The sequence below is a fragment of the Anser brachyrhynchus genome, assembly GCF_964034855.1.
Source record: "Anser brachyrhynchus genome assembly, chromosome: 6".
Taxonomy (NCBI): domain Eukaryota; kingdom Metazoa; phylum Chordata; class Aves; order Anseriformes; family Anatidae; genus Anser; species Anser brachyrhynchus.
The window spans coordinates 42,376,774-42,392,886 of record NC_137700.1 but is presented as its reverse complement, the minus strand read 5'-3'; the positions used below and the strand labels follow the sequence as shown (position 1 = coordinate 42,392,886).

The 16,113-nt window shown below is 44.3% G+C and overlaps 1 protein-coding gene across 4 annotated transcripts in view; it reads right to left on the bottom strand.

Annotated features, from left to right (window-relative positions):
* The window catches only part of DOCK1 (dedicator of cytokinesis 1), a 281,310-nt gene that overhangs the window by 130,099 nt on the left and 135,098 nt on the right, over window positions 1-16,113 (bottom strand). The gene's annotated exons all lie outside the window — the stretch shown is intronic.

Sequence of the window (16,113 nt, the reverse complement as noted above, 5' to 3'; positions counted from 1 at the left end):
TGAGAGCCTTTCATCTTGTTTACTTTAGATTTCCCAACGCAGAATGATGTTAGGAAGCTAATTTAACTGTAATTATTATTACCGCCATCTGAAGTACTCTCAAAATGAAAGACATATCTGTTCTAGCACTCAGTGTTAGATAAATGGCAGGAGGAAAAAAAAAAAAAAGCCGAACTTTCTCTGAAGTCACCAAAAAGCTAAAACAAAACGGAGCCGGAGAACACAGCCGAGACGCAGACACATGCACAAACACCACGGGATCGTGTCCTCTCCGCGTCCCATCCTCAGCATCCTCCATGCTGTGCCGTGGCTGCTCCTGGGGTGCCCAGAGCAGCCCTGAAGTTCAGCACGTAGCCGCACGCCGAGCCGAGGGGGCGTACTTCACGGTGCCACCTGCGCTGCTACCTCGGCACAGCTCCAAAGGCGACACGGGCACTCGGCACTGGATCACGGCAGGACCGGAGATGCTAACGAGATCTGAGAGGCGGCCTGGCCTCTTTCAGCACAGCACGCTGCTGTCTTTAAAAGGATACTGTCAGGAGGGCAAAAACGAAATTTAGCAATGCACCAGCTTCCTTTTACATCTTTCAGTCCTGTGGATGGAGCAGATAAATCCAAGCGGGAAGGGATTATGCAGTCAGGAGGAAAAAAAAACAAGAATTTCCAGACTTTTTGCACTGTAAGCTTACGGACCCCACACCACAAAATTTTACTTATGGCTAAACACTTCTGTACGCCACAATGTTAGCTAAGCAATCAGAATCAATTTTAGTTATCCAACATGATCGATGCTGAAAGCCACGGAAATAAACTACGATTAGGTTGACCAGATAAAGACGTTGTGCAAATACGAGGGTAAGATAATTTAAGATGAAACAGGCATCCTATATTAAGAATTATTACACCACAGAAATGTCAGTAATTATGACAGCCTACAGGTACCATGGATATTGTCCCTGAAGCAAGCAAATCATGCCTCAGTAAGGTATCACTATGACTAATCATGGGAATACTATGGGAAGCTATCCTATTATCTTCTAAATGGACCCCCTCTTCATACGAGACAGGTGATCCTGCTTCACGAACATACTTCTAAAAGACACAGCCATTTTTAAGGCAAATTATTCTATTTTTGATGCTTCTCATTTGACTGTTGTGATATAAAATATTTAAGAACCGGTTTATTTAGGGGCTCGGAAAGCTTGAAAGAAAGATCAGAAATATATGCAATCAAAATTTAATTGATAGAAACACGCAGATTAGATAACCTTGGGTTAGAAAAGGAACTTGCAAGAAGAGGTCCCTGGGGAAGCTTTTGAATTTGTGAACCAATTTCTGCTGTGGGTTCATATCCACATAAATCATCACGTCACGCCAGCGGGGCTGTCCTGATAGAAAATTTTCAGGACAGAACAAACAGCGGATATGGAAAGGAGGCTTTACGGGGAGGAGGTTTTCTGTGGAAGGCAGTCTCTTATGTTGAACTTTGTTCTCATCTTTTGGTCCAGCAGAAGGTGACGTAGTCCTTGCAGACAAGAATTACGGCAACTCTCATCAATGTTAAAATAAAAGCAGGGCTCTTTTTACATTTCTATGGTGGGAAAATGAAAATTTCATTACAGTCAACTCTCATTCCCTCCTCCACAAGAGTAGGAAAACTGTTTCAATACAGAAAGATAGCTCTGCTGAAGTGGTCTGCTTCTTTATTACTGCTTTTCTAACTGAAGTTTAACTTTCCATGATATTTCATAGTATAGTAGCAAAATTGGTATTACTCATACAAATCCACACGCCATTATGGTGAATAAGAGAAATACAATTTCAGGAGAGTTTGCATTTTAAGTTAGACTTTCTGTACCAATATTGACAGACAAGAGGAGCTCAAAAGATTAATATCTAGTAGTAGCAAATGGGGTTTCACGGAAGTGAAATTGCTCTTCTCTGCCTACAGGAGTCTCTCATCTTACCTCTCTCTTCACTCGTAATTTGGCTCTCGAATCGCACCTGCACCTCTCCAGGACAGATGCAAAGACAGGGTCTGGAGAAGCCTGGTTCCTGCTAATACATCTTGCAACTGCCACTTGAAAGCTAGAGTATGATTCGCCAGAGGAATTAGAAAAAGCACGATTTCCATTACAGAGCCCCAAGAGCAGCAGCACAGAGAGCAGAAGCGATTCACTCGGGGCCCGAGCAGGGCCCTGGCGGAGCTGTGAGCAAAGCTCTGCCGCCTGCCGAGCTGCCACCGCCGCACGCCGCAGACATGCTGGGCCAGCTTCCCCCCGGCAGGAATCCTCTCCTGGACACTTTTCTCTTTGTCATACCTATATGTAGGTTGTCTCTCATGCGGGCAATCTTACTTCATCTATAATTTCTTCAGCTTGTTATATTTTGCAAAATGCGTGCCAAGTTTGCCACCAGCAGAAGAAAAATTCAGAAGTAATTCCTTTTAGACAATGAAAAGCAGGAAGTTCAGATATAAATATTTTCCTACAGGCAGCGCTGGAGGCTGTCTACAGGTATTTACAGAAGCAGCCGTATCTATATTTCATAAGGATTCACTATCAAATAACAGAGAACAATTTAGCACTTTGCATCTAAGTAAGGCAGGAATCCAAAGAACAACAGCAGTTCAAGGAGGACTTGAGTTAAAGCAGCGGAGGCCTTGTGCAGAACCTGAAAATGGTAATACGAGGTTGCATCTCCAGGAAAGATAAAATTCTTCCCCATAACATTATTAAATTTGAATGTTATTTCTTACTAAACTCAGAGTAAAACAGAATACTTTGGGGGGATTTTTCAGACCACCTTGCTAAAGAATGAACAGTATCAAAAAGTGTAGCAAGTATCAATCTCTAATATGCAGTCTAAGCAGAAACTGCTGAACATTTATATTGTGGAAAACTAAATTCACTTAAGTTCTTTTTTTATTGCTGTTTCGAATGATGATCACAAAGTTCAACGTAATACATCCCACCAGGACACTACCGATAAACAGCTATACATTTCCTCCTTCAGAAAATAATGCACCTAGCCTCAGCAAAAGTCCAACATCAGCAGGGCTACAGGGCACCGCCAGCTTGGTTATGGACAAACTGAGCTTTTTTTTTTCTCTGAGCTGGGGCCACTCACTACCTTCAGGAGCACAAAAGCAGGCATTAAACTGCTGGTGGAAACACAGCACATGGGCAAGACATGGGGCACATGTGGGATCACAACGGCCGAGCTGAGCAGTCCCCTACAGACCTGCCCCACTGCCAGGTCTGCACTGAGGCACCTTCACCTCCCACCAGAGCAGAAGGTGGCGTGGAAAATGAGGCAGCGTGCAGTAGGCGTCATTAAGAAAACAGCACTTGCTTGGTTACGGGCACCGGGGGTAATGGAAGGCGATTTCTGCTTTCCAATCTTCTTGATAATTCTCAGGGTAAACAGTAAATGGGAGCAGGATATGAAGGACAAATTCAAAAAGCATTAAATTGAAATGTATTTCATGTATTCTAAATACTTTTTTTAGAGAAGAGTATGACAACCGAAGAACTAATAAGCTGGAATAATCAAAATTTAAAAAACCTTTTTTTTAAGAAAGCCAAATCACAGAACTGAAGCAAGTAACTGGCCAGTCTAGTGAGTATATCTTTTTGACATAATGAAACCAGGTTATGGCTTCTGCAGGCACACAGATTTGTGTTTATTGTAAATTCCTTCCCTTCCATTCCATCTTCTCTTCAAAAGCAGGACATCTCATTTCTCTTTTCTATCCCATAGAAAAGCCAGAACAGGGGGCCCAGTTTCCAAACCCGTGAAGGCCAGAGCTCATGCACCCCATCAGCCAGAGGCAGCCAGGCGATGAGTAGTGCTGCCCCAGCCCAGCGAGCCCGGCATGGCACCGGTACTAACTTAAGAGAAGTTACTTGCTTACAAAGCTCTCCTGGTTCCAGATGAAGCTAATTCAGGTTTCTCAGTGCTTGCAGGCCTACCAAAACCAACCTAAAACCTTCAGTGAGAATGCCTTCTGTTCTGAATAACTCAGTATGACTCAAGTGTAAAACATGTTTTGATAATTTTCCTTATGATATCCAACACACTCAATATATTCAAGTAATAATAAAGCCTTTTAAAGTGCTGGTTTTCCACCACCAAAATAAATTTCAATTTATAATTGAATTTCATTTTCCTTCCAACATCATCTTGGCATAAATCATAAGGGAAAAAAAGTAAATCCCTTCACAAATAAGAAGTCATTTATCATTTTCTAACACGGTAACACTTAAGCACTAAGAATAGGATTAGATGTATATTCAACTATGTAATTGCTTTAATACACATGCAGTGTGTGCGTGTGGTTAACAACAGCAACTTAAGTCTGGAGATCTTTTTTAATTACTTATCCACACCTAAATGAGAATTAATCTCTCTTTGAAAAAGCAATTTAAATTAAATCCAAAACGAGATTAAAATCAGTGACTTAAAACATTCCAAAGCAAAACCAACTTCTTGTGCCCGAGGCAGCAGAGGCTCAGCCCCCGGCCCGGCAGCTCGGAAGGGGACGGGGACGGACGTGTCCTCCGAGAGGCTGGCTTGCTCTGCTACAGGCCGTGTCCCCTCTCCATACAGCTGGGGATGGCACCCCATGGTGCACACGGTTGTTCTGTATTGATAAAAACGTCATTCTGCTCGGGGAGAGGCGCTGCTGAAGCGATCGGTCGGGCAGCAGCACTTGAGGCCCCTCACCGAGCATCATGGCCTCCAGGTGGGAAGGGCTCGCGGCGCACACAGGAGGCTGAGCAACAAGAGTCGGCGGGAGCTGGCCCTGGCAGAGCAAGGCTTTCTCCTGCTTTCCTCCCAAAATGCTAGCTGAGTGTAGCAGCACAATGAAGCAGGACCTGCTCCACATTTTGTGAGGCCCAGCTCCCGGCCTGGGCTCAGGCCCCGTCCCAGCCCTGGAGGCCCAGGGCCTCTCTGCCAACACGAAGTACATTCAAACCCACAAGAAACAGTCTTCATAGATCAGAATATAAAAGGAGTATCAAGAAAGAATAAATAAAAACAAAACCAGTGCAGGTGCTGAAGTAAAACATACAGGGAATGAGTTTAGAAATGCTTTCTCCCCTACCATCTTTGGTGACTATTCAGTCATTTAATTAAAATTTCCAGGACAATCCTAATATTTATGCACTTTATACTTCCTCTTACGGCTTAAACATGACAACAAAGTTGAGGGCAGAAAAAAATATGTATTTTTTTTATATCACACAATGCACGCTGTCACAGCTCAATGAAACCAGCAGTGTTCCATCAGTCTGTGCCATCTGAGCACTCAGCTCGCTTTTTCCCAGGACACAAAGAGCAAAAGAGATGGTAACCAGGCCAAAGATGGGCTGCAAGTTTCTATTCTTAGATTTGTGTGCACGTCCAGCTCATTTTTTCTTCCTCATATACACTCATGAGACGTTATTGAAAACGGTGGGTCTGATTCTCACCGCCATATGCTTCCCTACACACTCCCTGCTGCCAGTGGAGCTGCTCCGTGTGAACAGCCCTGTGTCCCCGATACAAATACTAGCAATATTTTAGCCATTAAACCTGCAGAAGAAAAGCTAGAAGTCAGCACTGATGCACTTGTACTAAGGCTACGACAGCTCAGATGTTCGACAAAGCGGGAAAAACAACAATGAAATGTGTGGATAAAAGCATCAAGTTTGTAAATGTTTAAGTGGAAAGTTTGAGGACTATCTCCTTAAAATGTACAAAAGCTAGCAAAATGGAGACAATGGAAAACGTCATTTAAAGTAAGAGGTTCTAAATGGAAGTTTCTCTACTGAGACAGAAAATATATTAAAAGTCTAAAGATGCATTCAGCTCATGCACATGTATACAGCTGTCAGGTTCCCAAGTCCGTTCAAAGACAAAAATTAGCTTTTGTTTGGAACATTTTTCTCTACGCTGAATGTTAAGAAGTCACTTCGTATTACCATACAAATCTCAAGAGATGCATAAGAAGTTAGACACAAATCATACTCTTCCTGCCTTTATATGCTCAGATCTGTGCAAAATATTGTGTTGCCTCCACTACTTTAAGATAGTACAAGCTTATTTTTTTTCAGATTTTTAAAAAATAATTCTCAAAGAGTACATTGCAAGCAGGATCAGCTAAATTGTCCCACTCAGCATGTACATGTCAAAAAAGGCTTATCTATTGAAAACTCTCCCTTCTCAAATCACAAACTTGCCGACTGCAGTCCTACCAAACCCTGGATTATTTCAGAAGGCTTGAATCATGTTAGCATTTGGATAACAATAATATTTTTAAAGCAGATTAACTAATCTTTTTGCAAGGAACAGTCCTGAAAAAAGAGCCAGATAGAAGAGCAGTGGGAGAGGAAGGAAGGCTGCACTGGGGCAGTGCTGTCAGCTTCTTGGAGAGATGTTCGCTCCCATATTTGAATTCCATTATGCAAACTAACCACAAATAATTACAGGAAATTAGGGTTATTTTTTATTATTTTCCTGAGAAAATGTATTTTTTTTGTTCCACTAAAAGCCCCACTCAGTCTGGTATCAGCGTAAGCAATTTCTTCGTGATACAGGTATAAGCACCTTTACCACATCTTTTCCAATACTTAAAGATAACAAAAGTTTAACTGAAATATCATAGAACACAAATACGCCAATATATGTCTATATTTGATAAAATATTACTTAAATATACTAGAAACATTAAGAATAGGAGATAAATACAGAGTACCACAGCCTAAGAAGAAGAGAAAATACCTGAGATCCCCAAATATCCCATTTAATTCCAGGGCCTGTCTTTAGGTGTCAGAACGAAAGTGTAAATATAATTCCTACTTGAAAGTAATAATAACATTACTTTGAAAGTTCTTTTCTTGAGAAAGCATCCAGGCATTTAACACCATCGGAACTACTTCCTTTTGGGGCAGAATATTTTAAACCACAGCAGAAAAATAAAGCAACCTTGATTTATGGTGGAGCCTACAACACTCACATCCACTTTTGCCATTTGACAATCGTAAGTCTAGAAAACAACAAATAACTTTTATTGGTATGGCTGAACGCTACTCATTATTGGTTGAGGAGATAAAGTTAAGGATATATATATTTTAACAGCTTTAAAAATACCTTAGAAAAGCTACTTAAGGTAAGACAAAATCTCTTTCAGGGCTAAGGAAGTAAACCTGATTAGTCTATTCCTATAGGGAATATAAGGTATACGGACATTTTCTGCATTAAAAAAGTACAAACATTACCCAAAGTCATTAGCCAGAAGGCAGGAATTAATATGTTTATGATTCAAGCCAAGTGATAAATATGCATAAAATAAAAGGAAAGCACTCATTGCATCCCTGTGAATTATTAAAACATTTTTTGTTCCCTATTAAACAGAAAAATTAACGTGCAAGTTTTCTGCTTTTTCCAATTACTGGCCAGGCATTTTCACCTTGTGCATTTTGCTAGCAACACCTAAAATTAAAAAGTTTTTCCTTCTTTTCAAACAGATCTTTCAAGTTCAACTCTGTTTAATTAAAATATTGTGAAAAAGATCATGTGGGTAAGTTTGCTACGAAATGAGCTCCTATGAAACAGAGGAAAGGGTCAAGAACCTCTGCCAACTGTTTCCTTAGGAAAAAAGGGAAAAAGTAGAGCCATGAATAAGCAGAGAATCAACCCCTTCCAAGCCCAAACCCTGCAGGGAGTTTCTCTAAGGAGCCTCAGCAGCCCGCAGGCCACCAGCCATAGCCCCCAGGCGCAAGGGCCACCCTTAGGAAAGGTGTCCCTAGTGCCAGCCCCAGAAATGTCCCACGACGTGACGTGTGCGCTGGCAGGAGGTCGCTGTCTGTGCATTTGGCTCCACTCGAGGCCCCCCACGACTTTGCCCCGGGGTATCAAGCCCCTCAGTTGGATGATGGAGCGCTCCAGAGCTTATCTGTCATGTTCTAACTGATGTGAACTGACAAAATTACACGTCGAAACAAACCTCGTTAGCTCATCTTCCCACGAACTTAGCTCACAAATAAAGCTCTGGTGGTGTTCATAATACAACGAAGATTTCATTGCGAGGTATCATCATCTCACGGAGGGTAACGTGATTTCAATGAACAAATACGGCCCCTGCAACTCAAGGGAGAGAGAGCAACAGCTCGCTGCGGGTACAGGAAAGGGCAGGAGAAACGACAAGCGGATGGAGAAGCTGCCTCCAGAGGAGGGACCACGAGGTCCGAGAGTCTTTCACAAAGGCAGAGGGAGGATTTGTACAGCCAGAGGTGTTCAAAATCACAGAGGTGGGGGATGAGATGAGTGCACAGCTGCTACTCACAACTTCCACAGCATTAGAACCAGCAGACAGCTGTTGAAGCTAACGGGAAATGAATTTGAGGCAAATATGAGAAAGTACTTTTTTAACTTATGCACTTATTTTTTAAACACGGGGAGCGATGGAAGTTGCAGAGGCAAGCAGCAAAAGCAAGTTCAGAAGGGGACTGCACAAATCCTGGGACGAGATGGCCTGGTGGATGGATGGACATCCGGGGACAACATGCAACCAACAACAAATTAGAATAACTGAACTTGAAGATCACTCGTTAGAACAGATGTTAGAAAAAAAAAATCACCAGTTTTACAAAAGTCACACTCAACGCTAAGTCTCTTTCTGTGTTTTCAGGCATTTCAGAGTTATAACCACTAGGGACTTCCTGAAAGAAGCCACGAGGGGGTCCTGCTCACCCCCACCCCTTCTCAAAGCCCACCCTCCATAGCACGCAGCACGACCCCCGTAACCTGCACGCCTCCTGCCAGCCGCCAGCCTCCAGCCCAGCCTCCTCCGGGAGGGCAGCGCCTCGCAGAGCAGGCTAAGGTGCTAAACGCAATGCCAAAAGTTGATCCCTTCAGTTGCACAAGCTTAACAAAAAAGGAGATTTTCCAAACGTAAGGAGAACATTTCAACGGAGACCTTGAGATTTCAAGTGACCTTGTTTCCACTGAGTTCTGTAAAGAACAGGGAAAGAGGAGTAATTACCCTTACATTAACACTGGTATTCTTTCGTGTTGGAATTCTCTAAAAGAAAATGAAAAATCCTCTGGCTGTTGGCTGCAGTCCAGTGGCTTCAGCAGCAAGACAGCATTTGCCCACCTTGGTGGCTGGGCTTCGCCAGTGCTACTCTTCACGCAACCTGTGCTCACCGCACTGCAGCTCTTCAGGAGGATTCCCTTTAATGGTAATTAATTCATCTCCCTATCTCAGCTGTTCATGCTGAAACACAAACACTGCTCCTCGCGCACGCAGAACCTCAGAGATTCCCAACCAAACCATGCCAGATGGCTGCGGAAAAGCAGCACATCTCAACTTCCCAGAGAGAAAGCCTGAAAAGATGAACTCCGTGCAGCCCTGCCCGCAACTCCAGCCCGGCCCCAGCTGCTGGGCTTCTCCTGCTGCCCCTTGCACATTTGTCTCGCCCCCTTCCCTGGGAGCAATGCTAGCTATTGGCCTTCACCACACCGACTGCCGCCCTCCAATTTAAAGCACGGGCTAATTACGCTCCTCTACTGCTCTGAGTATCAACATTTACAGCGCTGAACTTGATTAAACATTTAAGGAAATCAAAATGTGGTGCTACTTGTAATGGTTTTTAATGGAGTATCCTGGAGATCACTTTTTAGAAAGGACAGAGCCATTTTATTGTACTGCCTTACGAGGAGCCACACAGCTGGGATTAACAAGGACTTCACTTGGCCTCTGCTGTCAATCAGGAACTTAGTTAATGTCATTATTAGGCTTCCCATATTTATAATCAGCCTGCTGCATAACACAGCTTATTCGAATATTTTGTGCTTGTAGGATTTCAAGACTTTTAAAAATAACTTCTTACATTCCTTTCTTAAGGTAAAACTTAGTCACATACATTTTAATACATAAAAGAATTAAATCTTTGCAAGTCAACCATGAATTTAGCATATCCTTATTTGCTAACGCTTACATTCCTAGGTTATTTTATTAAAAAAATATATATTCAGCTGGAGCACTGGCACTATTCGAAGCTTAACGTATGATTTTTCTACATAAACATTTTACTTTAGTACTAGCGACAAAGTAGGTATGAATATTTTGCTCAGACAAACTTCCTAAGTTTTTTCAAGTCTTCAGATGCGACGTGCTCCTATCGGGTACTGTATTAACGAAGTGACGTTTCCAGTAATTTTTGGATTGAAAAAAGGTTTTTGTTTTTTAAAGAAAAGTTGTGTGCTCCTACCGTAGCTTGCATGGCACTACGTATATCTTACAAACAATAGCTATACATTCACGGGAATGTATAAGCTATTGTTTGTAAGAAATATATAGTGGATAACAAATGCATGTTTAAAAAAATCCTGAACAGCTCTCTGTTCTGTAACTACTCGTTCTGTAGTAAGAAATCGTGCTGGAAAGGCCACAGTGCCCAAGACCCTGCAGAAGTTTTGCCTTCCCACAGTAGAGAATGGGCTGTGAAATTCTTTTTTTTTTTTTTTTTTCCAATCTGTATTACATTCTTTCTTAAATTCGTGTTGGCCATCATAATTTACCACTAGACCTGAGTTTCCCATTCCTTTTTCTCAAGATGCCCCTCGTTAAATTACAGCATCACAGCTCCTAACTGTGCGTATGCGCTTAAAGGCTTGGGGTGCCCCTGCTACTGCAGCCTGCCTCTTCACTTCTGTTTCCAGAAACTGGCCTCATTCCTCTGCCATGTCTCAAAATGGTTGAGGTTTTCGTGTCTGCATCTGGATTTCAGAACCTGTATTGAAGAGTTCATTTCTGACCGTTATGGCCAAAATACTCAATTTTGTTTTAGACTCATGGAACCGCCAGAAATGGTGTGTTCAATTTACTTTCGACTATTTGCACTCTTCACTTTTACTTCTCCTGCCTAATTTTGTATGATTTTCATTTTTCACACATTTTATTGTAGCTTGTTTTTTTCTGTTAAGTACTATGCATTAGCACTGAACTGCTATGTGGGCTTCTACCTTTAAAGGAATATGTAAAAGCACGTAAAAGCCTGTATTTTTATGCTTTATTGCAATATTGAACTATTTCAAATTTGAATCAAGAAAACCTTACTGAAGGCTTGGGATTTTACAGTACCTTATAACATTTAATAGTTCTCCAGCTTGACAGAAAAGTTACATCAAATCCTCCTTCTAATGAAATCAATGTTGTATAAATAATATATTGCTCCACCGAAGAGCAAATATGAAGCAGATGAAAGTACTCCCATTATTTGTTACACTTGCCTTTCTTTTGTCAGTACCTTGAATTCTAAGCTGGAATTCGAGCTCATTCCAGATTTCATTAGGTGCTTAAATCTGAAACCATTTGTTTGAAAGCAATCAAAAGTATGATCGGATTTTTTATTTTTGATTTTTAATCAGGGTATTTCTCCCCTTGCCATAAAGCAGTTGGAGATACATCCCTGTGATCTGGAAAGATAATAAAATAAACAAGACAAACCAAAATATTAGCCAACTTGGCATCTACTCCTTTAGAACATTTCCCCCACACTTACAGTTTCTCAAGACATCTTAATAAGAATATAATTTCACATTGGCTCTTACTGAAGAAATCAAACATGGTGATTTATTATTCAGATGGGCACAAAGGATTTCTGAAATGCAAAAGGAAGGGCTATAAAAGCACAAATCATCAGTAATGACGACAAGCTAAACTGCCTTTCAAATATGAACAAAATGCAGCCATTTAGGGTATCATACATCACGGTCTCCCAGACCCTCATTTATTTCCTAGCCGTGCAGACTGCATGATAATTTAACCAGTGCAGAATTCTGCATCTGTTGAGAACATCTTTATCACGAGGTGATTCAACAGCTCGTACACACCACACGAGACTGTTCCACGATCTCCGTCCTCACCGACACAAAACAAACAGAAAACCCGCCGCCACTTTCCAGTCATCATAGTTCCCCTCCCCAAAACATCCGTACATCGAAAAGAAACTTCTCAACTAGAAACGGTGAAAATACGAAAAGAAGCCTCCCACCCCAATTAGGTTACCCTTCAGACGAAGAAGGAAGACCTAACATCTCCAGCAATTTGGCCTCCTAACGAGACAGCGTTCAGCCAGAACTTGGAATCAGAGTTTTGGCTGCTAAGATTTGTTGTTGCATTTTTCTCCCAATGCTGCGTAGAAAGGGAAATTAAGAGAGGCCCAAATCCTGCCCATACTCGTACCACTGAAGTACAGAAATAATCAGCGCAGCTAATGACGTTACTCAGCATTTTCCTTCTTCGAGCAGAGCCCCCATAAGCAGCAGTTCCCTTAATCAGCTGTTTAATATTTTAGCTGCGCACGGGTATTAGGGGTGCTATACACATAATCTTAAATCCCCTTTATCTTCAAAATGTTCCTCCAAGTTAACAGATGTGCAACTGCTCGCGCTTCATAGATAAAGTCCAGACATAAGCATCGTCTCAAATGAATTGTCCAAGCTCACGGAGTAAAACTTACCGTGGAGCAAGACACTGAATTAAATCTCCCCAATTTTTGCCCTACGTGACTCCGAGGCCTTCCTCCTTTGCCGGGCAGCCAAGCAGGCCGCGTCCTCCCTCAAAGCCAGGAGCGCCTCGGGGGGTGGTTGCAGGAGGACCTGCTTGAAATTCAAGCCAAGTTTGCATTCACCTCAGCTGGAGGAGAGCAGCATATTGAACGCGCCTCCGTTTTTCTTCCCATGGCAGGTTGGAGTAAGTAAATAAATAAATAACAGATCCTGAACGGAAAGCGACACAGCTATCATACGCGGGCATGGAAGTAACGGGCTCTGGCACGTGAACGACGACTGAGCAACACGAAAATAACGGCCTTCAGCAAGGGTGGGATGATAGCGCCGGTCCCAGGTGACTACGGACTGAAAAGGCACAACCTTTTTCATGCCTCCCTGTCTGGGATCGACTAAATCTCACTCTCCTTTCAACTAAAAGGGAGGCAGTAAGGTCCCGCGATAAACTAGACCAGTCCCGGCTGATTGTGTATTCCCCGTGACCGAGCTCCTGTATTTACTGTTAACGCTGAAATTAGCCGCCCCTAAGAAAGTCACTTAACCTACAACAAGCGGCAGGCATAAATCTTTCAGTGTAACCAAAGAAACAAACAAACAAATGACAACAAAACCCGCACCTGCCAGCGGCAGCCATCCCACTGGAAGGATGAACCCCCTGGGCCGCCTGAAGCATCGCTGCCTCACTGGGACAGAAGCTGACTGACGCCTTCCGTCACACGACGCGCCACCAAAGCGACATGAAACAAGGGGTCTGGGAGGACAACGTGGCAGAAGGAGGCCCTGCCGGCCAGGTTCCTGCTGTGATGGTGTCAGACAGGCCGCGCAGCGCCCCTACCCCGTACCCCTAACTCCCCCAGGGACGGCATCGCTGCCCTCCCCTCATTCACTCATGCACTTGGTGCCGTGTTTTCTTTGACTTTTCCCCTTTTGTTACAACCCCGAACTCATTCTCGGGCCTGGGTTCCAGTGCACAACACGCATTTTAAACCAGGCTAAGTGTAAACACCAGCTTGCATGCTGATTTGGAAAACAGCTTCGGTGTGGGTTATCATCCCTTCCGTGCTGGCGTCAGCTGGCACACCTGGCAGAGAAGTAGAGCTCTGGCTGCCACTTGCTTTTCCCTGAGCTGGATTTGAGCGTCTTTCCTCAAGGACTGACAAGAACTTCCTAGACTGTTCCAGAAATTTACATTTTAGCATTGCTCTGCAGGACCTGCACGTTCTAGCGGAGTGTAATCATAGCGAACACCTGCTCAGAGCACACGCGTCTCTCCCAGGCAAGAGACGCTCGCTGCGAGCAGCCTCACGATCCCCACTAGCCAAAAGCCTCGCAGCTGTACCGAGCACGGGAAGCATATGTCCCAAACGCTGGCAGCCGAGAGGGCACGTGCTGAAATCCCCATGCAAGCGCCGCACCAGAATTGCAGTCAGTCGTGCCCTGTGTCCTCACGCTCTTCCAGAAGCTGAATGTAAGTGGGGAAAAAAAACAAACAAGCGAAAAACAAAGAAACAAAAACCCCACAAAACTTGAATACTGCAATAACAAGTTGTGGAAGACTTGGATTTCTAAATATGCCTATATGCCTCCCCAAATGCCTCCCCATTTCGCTGTGAAGGAGGTGTGGAAGAAGGCCCCCTTACTGCGGTGGCTGCTTGTCCAGAGATGCCACTAAATACGTACCGTCCTGCTCCCAGACACAGCCTGACCACTTCAGCATCCCCCAAAAGTCCAAGGCAGGACCTCCAGCAGCACACCCCCACGTGGCGGGGGAACAACCAGCCCCGAGAACCACCCCCTCCTTCCTGCCAAACAGCAGAAAAAGGTGATATGGCAAGATAGGTCAGACCACTAGAACAAAATGAATTTGTACTTTAGAAATAATAATAAATTGTCTTTTTTTTTTTCTCTTTGCATCTCACCAGGTTGAGGTCAGAGCTTTCTCTCTGTTCCAGCATAATTTTGACCTGCGGCAGTTGCACTCGGCATCTTTTAAAGGCTGAAAAATTGGCAAGGGGGATGATGAAGCATCTCCATTTCCCCCGTGTATTTACTTCTCTACGCTCTTACAGTGATGTGAAGCATGATCATCAGGAATCATGTCATTTTTCACAAACCATGAGTAACTGAACCCTCTGTACAAGCTACCAGTACTTTACACCAATAGTGCTTACACACATGCAGGACAAGCAGGAATCTGAAGGGCAACAGGAAAGACCTTTGTAATTCCCATAAAATCTACAGAAAGCGCTGTAGAGTTGCCTAGCCTTATAAATGGGGCATATGCATAATGCTGTGCAAGAATAATCAGCCCTGGGACAGAGGCCTCTAAATATGACGATGGAGAAAATACTAACTGGAGCAGCAGCTCTTTTAACTGCTGCTTCTGTCGGAGGGCTTTTCCTTTCAAGTCGCTGAGGTTATACAGCGGGAGTGATTCCTTCCAGCAGCCGCGGTCTGCACGTTGCATGACGCAGGTCGCGTGGTTCACGTGCTCAGCTTGTGAAAAAGTAACTGCATCTACTACAGGTGATCTATTTCTCCTGTCAAATTAGCGCACCTCTCTAAAAGGTGATCACCGCACCATTTCATTTTACCCATGTTTATATACTGGCTGCAGCCGAGAACGATTTTATTTCGGTATAAAAAACAACACAGAGGTCCTGGGATACAGCAAATCTGGGCTGAACAGGAAAACAAAAAAAAGCACGGTGTTTGCTGTTCTTTCAAGCAAATTGATATTTAAGTTCTTCCCACTTATTTCTTTGGAAAAATGTCTCTTCTGAGATACCCAGAGAGATCCCAAACTGCAACCTTAGCCGTGCCATCAGCTCGCGCCCTCGTGGCACGGCTCCCGGGGTGGAGCAGCAGGCGATGCAGACGGCGTGCCCTCGGTCCTGGTAAGCCTGCACAGCTGAGGGATGGAGGGCAGCGGGCCAGGGGAGCACCTGGACAGGTAGCAGGCAAGCAGAGCAACTTAACTGCCCTCTGCTGACGGCCTGCTTTGTGAAACATTCCTCTGATCCAGTCCTGCACAGCTAAACTGCGATTTAACCGTCAAGGATGTCTGTGAATTCATCTCCGTGCTCCCGCACCGATGCTTTACATGTCGAACGGGTCCGGGAGGATTTCTTCACCCGGCGCCAGGCTCTACCAACAGAGCCCCGCGTAAAGATAGCAAAGCTGGCACAAATCAGGCCCCACAGCCGCAGCAGCAGCAGCAGCAGCAGCGTGCGATCGCTGGTGCAACGGTCTGCTCCAGCTAATTCACTCCAGAAAGCTGTCCAGGACCGGAGCCAGTGCTGCTGCTGCACCGTGCCGGGGATGGAGATGCGCTGCCTGGTTCGGCGCCCAGCTCGGGCGTCTCACCCTGCGGTGGCAATGCCATGGCGTGGTGCACGCTCGGCCCGGGTGGCAGCGGGGTGTTTTGTGCCAGGGCCCGTCCCGCTCGTCCCGCTGTCCGGAGGCACCGCTGGTTGCAGCCCTGCCGCAGGGACCCAAGGCCCTCAGCATCGCCGCTGCTGCTGCTGCTGCGGACTGACCGCCGGGTAT